The 5,743-nt window shown below is 52.5% G+C and overlaps 1 pseudogene; it reads right to left on the bottom strand.

The window, feature by feature from the left end:
• Window positions 1–4,085: 4,085 nt before the first annotated feature.
• On the bottom strand, window positions 4,086–4,194 carry LOC137374758 (U2 spliceosomal RNA; annotated as a pseudogene).
• Between the last annotated feature and the right edge of the window lie 1,549 nt (window positions 4,195–5,743).

The raw sequence follows: 5,743 nt of genomic DNA, 5'->3' as shown, positions 1-5,743 counted from the left end.
TTTGAACATCGTGTCCCTCCGGACCCGGTCCATTTTAGATCCCCAGACGAAGCGGAAAATGGCTCGGGTGACTGCCACGGCGCAGGAGTGGGGTATGGGCCAGACCTGCGCCACGTAGAGCAACAACGTGAGCGCCTCGCACCTGATGACCAGGTTCTTACCCACAATGGAGAGAGATCGCTGCCCCCACATGCCCAACTTTTGTCGTACCTTGGCTACTCGCTCCTCCCATGTTTTGGTGCACGCCCCGGCCCTTCCGAACCATATCCCCAGCACCTTCAGGTAATCTGACCTGACGGTGAAGGGGACAAAGGATCGGTCAGCCCAGTTCCCAAAGAACATGGCCTCGCTCTTGCCGTGGTTAACTTTGGCTCCCGAGGCCAGTTCGAACTGGTCGCAGATGCTCATCAGTCTGCGCACGGACAGCGGATCCGAGCAGAAGACGGCGACGTCATCCATGTACAGGGAGGTTTTGACCTGAGTGCCTCCGCTGCCTGGGATTGTCACCCCTCTTATGCTCGCATCCTTCCTAATAGACTCAGCAAAGGGTTCAATACAGCAAACAAACAAGACCGGGGACAGAGGACAGCCCTGTCTGACTCCAGATTTGATCGGGAAACTTTCAGATTCCCACCCGTTGATTGACACTGCGCTACTGATGTTTGTGTAGAGCAGTTGGATCCAATTGCAGATTCCCTCCCCAAACCCCATTTTGGAAAGCACGTCCATCATGTAGGTGTGCGATATCCTGTCAAAAGCCTTCTCCTGGTCCAGACTGATGAGGCAGGTGTCCACCCTCCTGTCCCGTACGTAGGCGATCGTATCCCTGAGTAGCGCGAGACTATCAGAGATCTTCCTGCCGGGTACAGTACAGGTCTGATCGGGGTGAATCACCAACTCCAGAGCAAACTTGACTCGACTGGCTATGACTTTGGACAGAATCTTGTAATCAACATTAAGCAGTGAGATGGGCCGCCAATTTCTGATTTCTGCCCTCTCCCCCTTCTGCTTGTAAATGAGGGTGATGATGCCTTTTCTCATGGATTCTGACATGCTGCCGGCCAGGAGCATACTCTCGTATACTTCCAGCAGGTCCGGGCCGACCCAGTCCCACAGGGCCGAGTACAACTCGACCGGTAAGCCGTCGCTCCCGGGAGTTTTACTCGCCTCGAAAGACTCGACGGCCTTTGTCAGCTCGTCCAGAGTTAGCGGCTTGTCCAGTCCCTCCCTCCTGCTGTCATCTAAGACCTCTGTGATAGATGACAGGAAGGACTGGGAGGCTCTGCTGTCTGTGGGCTTCGCGTCATACAACCCAGCATAAAAGGATTTGCTGATCCTTAGTATGTCGGACTGCGAAGACGTTACCGAGCCATCTTCTTCCTTCAGGCTGCTGATAACAGAGCTCTCTCTGTGTACCTTTTGGAAGAAGTAACGCGAGCACGTCTCATCCTGCTCGATGGAGCGGACTCTGGACCGGAAGATGATCTTGGAGGCCTCCTTGGCAAAGAGCGAGGCCTGCTGGCTCTTCACCTCTTGGAGGTCCTCCTTGACCTCGACCCCCATTGACTGCAACCGGAGTAGATTTTGCATAATTTTCTGGAGTCGGGACAGTTCCCTCTGTCTCTCTCTCGCCTTCTGAACACCTTTGTGGATGAAGAACCTCTTGATGTTCTCCTTAATCGCTTCCCACCAGTGAACTGGAGACTCAAAGAGGGGTTTCACGGTCCTCCAACCATTGTAATCCCTTTTGAGTTCCTCAACGTTCTCTGGGGTCAGCAGTGTCACATTGAGCTTCCACGTCCCTCTGCCAACCCGCTGGTCGTCCTGTAAGTGACAGTCGGCCAATAAGAGGCAGTGGTCGGAGAAGAACACCGGCTTGACGTCGGTGGATCCGACCGTGACAGCACGGGACACAAACAGGAAGTCAATCCTGGAACGGGCAGACCCGTCCGATCTTGACCATGTGTATCTGCGCTGCGCTCCGTCTGCAGGTTTGCTGAAGACGTCGTGCAGTTTGGCATCCTTAACTGTTTCTACTAGGAATCTGGACGTAGCGTCCAGTTTGCTGTCGTCACTGCCGGATCGTCCAGCCGCATTGATGATGCAGTTGAAGTCACCGACTAGGATGACCGGCCTGGACGTCGCCAGCAGCAGTGGGAGCTGCTGGAAGACGGTCAGCCGCTCGCTGCGTTGTACCGGGGCGTACACGTTGATCAACCGGAGCGGAGCGTTGTTGTACATCACGTCAGCTACGAGGAGGCGGCCGCCCACCACCTCCTTAACTTCGGAGATGGTGAAGTTACCTCCCCGCAGCAGAATACCCAGGCCGGAGGAACGGCAGTCATTACCCCCCGACCAGATCGATGGCCCGTGGGACCACCATCGCGACCACTGCCTGTAGGTGCTGAGGTGTGGTATTCCACACTCCTGCAGAAACAGTAGGTCAGCTTTGACCTTGGCAAGGTAATCCAAGGTTGAAACACATCGCGTAGTCGATTTAATGCTACGCACATTAATGGAAGCAATTCTTACACCCATTTTTTACTAAAAATTAGTTGTTGCTTCCCATACCATTTGTCCTCGCTAGTCCCAGTCCTTCCCCTTCGGGATGTTCCTGCATACCCATCGTATGCGCAAGCAGTTTCACGTTGGTTGGGCTCAGAAACCCCTCCTGATTTTTCATGCAAGGTTTGTGCCGCTCGGGTGACATCGGGGGGGTCTTGTAGGCAGAGAGGATTGGGTTGTCCTCAGCTGCTTCCATCTGTTCCTCCTCGAAAACATCACAGCTCCCGGTCCCCCGGAGCTCAGGTGCGCCAGAGGTGTCTTTGCTCCCGGTGTCCCGGAGCTGAGATGCGTTGGCCACGTCGTTACGTGTGGGGAATTGGGGTTGGGGCACGCCGGGCCCATCACAGCTTCCAGTGCCCGGGGGCTGGGATGCTTTATCATCCATCTCGGAGTTCTGCCGCCTCTTTTGAAGGGGCTGTCGTTCCAGCATTTCCCCGTCCAGTGAAGAGGAGTTGTTGCAGTCTGATTCAGAAGAGAGCCTCCTCTTGCCACTGGTTTGGGTGGTGGCTTTGGGATGTTTTTTCTTTGTGGTTTTCCTCTGGACCACTTGCCACTGACCTGTTTGTCCATCTGCTGCCTCCTCCTCCATTGATTCTGTCTGTGGAGGAGGGGTTTCCAGGCGCTGGGTAGGTGCTGGGTCGTTGGTTTCAGCCGCCTCCCCTTCCTTCTCAGGTTGAAGTTCCTCACTGCGGAGAAGGTTGCTGGTCTCCTTTCGAACAGCGGACGCCTTCGTCGAACCTTCTCCCGGCCTTTCCTTGGACCTTGCCGCCTGAGCATAGCTGAGGCAACGTTTGGGGCAGGTCTTGTAGAGATGGCCTGCCGCACCGCACAAGTTGCAACACTTAGTCTGCTTACAGTCCTTGGTCTGATGGCCTTCCTCCTTGCAGTTCTTGCAAACAACCGTGCTGCAGTTGGCTGCAATGTGACCAGATTTGCCACAGGTGCGGCAAACTCTGGGCTGCCCAGCGTAGACCAAGAAGCCTCGACTTCCCCCGATAGCGAAGCTGGAGGGAGGGTGGATGATGGCTCCACTGGGATCTACCTTCAAGGTCACCTTGACCTGCCGCTTGCTGGTCCAGATCCCAAAGGGGTCCTTGACATCAGTGCTGCTGCCGGCCACCTCGACGTACCTGGCGAGAAAGGTGAGTACATCCACCACCGGAACATGGGGGTTGTAGAGGTGAATCGTCACCACCCGGTCCCGTTGTGACGGAAGCGTGAATAGCGGCTCCGCTGTGAGGATCGACAGCGGCGCCCGGTCCCCTTTCTCCTTGAACGCCTTCAGGAACTTGATGCATCCCGCCACATTCCGGAACGTCACGTCGAAGTATCCACTGCTGGGGAAATCCTGCAGGCAGAAGACGTCCGTCGCTTGAAATCCGCAGCAATCGAAGAGAATTTTCTTGATGAAGAAGGTGCGATCGACCGGTGCATCTCCTTCCTTGTCCTTCACGACCACCCGAACGGTGTTGCGCACTCCCTGGCCCGAAGCTCGAAAATTGGTTATAGCCATTTTACTCAAAGCTTCCCCAGGATCAAAAGGCAATGATCATGGTCTCTTCTCAATCAAATAAGCACTGATAAGAACAGATACTACACTTGATCTTAGCCAAAAGGCCGAGAAGACCCTTCTTCATCTAACTCAATCAACATATCGTTCTATTTGTTTCTCCCTCATTTGTTGATCTAGTTTCTCTTTAAATGTATCTATGCCAGTCACTTCCTTGTGGTAGTGAGTTCCACATTCTTACCACTTTCTGGGTAAAGAAGTTTCTCCTGAATTCTCTATTGGATTTATTGGTGGCTAGCTTATATTTATGGCCCTTAGTTCTGGTCCTATCGCAAGAGGAAACATCTTCTTTGTGACTATCTTATCAAATCCTTTTTAAAGACCTATCAGATCACCCCTAAGTCTTGCCTTTTCTAGAGAAAAGAGCCCCGGCCTGTTCAATCTTTCCAGATAGGTATTGTTGTGTGTTTGGTTGGTATGCTAGTTTGTCTAGCTTAGAGAGATTCTTTAGTCTTAAGTACTTAGAGCATTAACCTTTATTACATTATAACTGTACAGATTCACAAGTCTGTGACTCCTCCAAAGACATGCTACATTTCTCCTCCAATCTCTCTCACATGTCATCTCTAACATCATAATAGTAGGAGGTATTTGTTACACTTTCTCAACATTAACTCTTTCAAAACTTTATACTACCGGTATAACCTCTCAGTTCTGGTATTATTCTAGTCAATATTTTATGCACCTTCTCCAGCATCTTGATATCCTTTCAATAATATGAAGACCAGAACTGTTCAAAGTACTCCAAGTGTTGTCTAACCAAGGTTCTATATACGTTTAATGTAATGGGGGGAATTTTATGTTCTCCTCTGCATCGGGTTTGAAGGTGGGGAGAGCATTTAATTGGATGGGATTGTGATGGGACCCCTCCACCTTCCTGCTTCCATCCAAATTAAGTCTCAGGCAGGAAGGCCCGTGGATGGCCATCCCACCCTACTGCCAATTGTGGCCCTTAAGTGGGCAATTAATGCCCAATTAAGGGCCCATCCCACCACCGTTGCAATTAGCCCAACTGTGGGTGCCTGTCGCTGCATGGGGAGCATGCCAAGAAAATCCAAGCATGTTGCTTGCTGGCTCCAGGGTGGGATGGGAAGGCAGGGGTCCCTCGTTAAAAGGTACAGTACCTGATCGAGGGACCCGGCATCGGGAAGGGGGACCCACTGACAGCCATCCCCCTGCCCTTGCTGCCGACCCCCCCTACACCCACTTCCCCCGTGACCCCACCCATGAAACCCTTCCTGTTCCGACCTACCTGTGGCCTAGTTCCAGCGCCTCTGGTGAGTCCAGTACTGGCAACAGCCACCACCTCCGTCACCAGGGTCCTTTAACCCAGGAAGGCCCGTGGCTGTCCACTTAAGTACCTAATTGGAATGTAATCCAGCCAGCCTTCCCCAGAGGAGGCATCATGGGGCTCTTGCCGGCGCATTAGCCGATGGTCAAGAACCCTATCGCCAAGACAAAATCCCGGCTAATGTCTCTGCTTTTCAATTTTATCTTCTAGAAATGAACCCCAGTGCTTTGTTTGGCTTCTTTATGGCCTTATAAACATGTGCTTTTATTGATTTGTTTATCTGTACCCCTGGATCATTCTTGTCCTCTACCCCACAG

This window comes from Heterodontus francisci, chromosome 10 (genome assembly GCF_036365525.1).
Source record: "Heterodontus francisci isolate sHetFra1 chromosome 10, sHetFra1.hap1, whole genome shotgun sequence".
In the NCBI taxonomy this organism is placed as follows: domain Eukaryota; kingdom Metazoa; phylum Chordata; class Chondrichthyes; order Heterodontiformes; family Heterodontidae; genus Heterodontus; species Heterodontus francisci.
The sequence above is the reverse complement of the archived record's forward strand: the minus strand, read 5'-3'. Positions and strand labels throughout refer to the sequence as shown.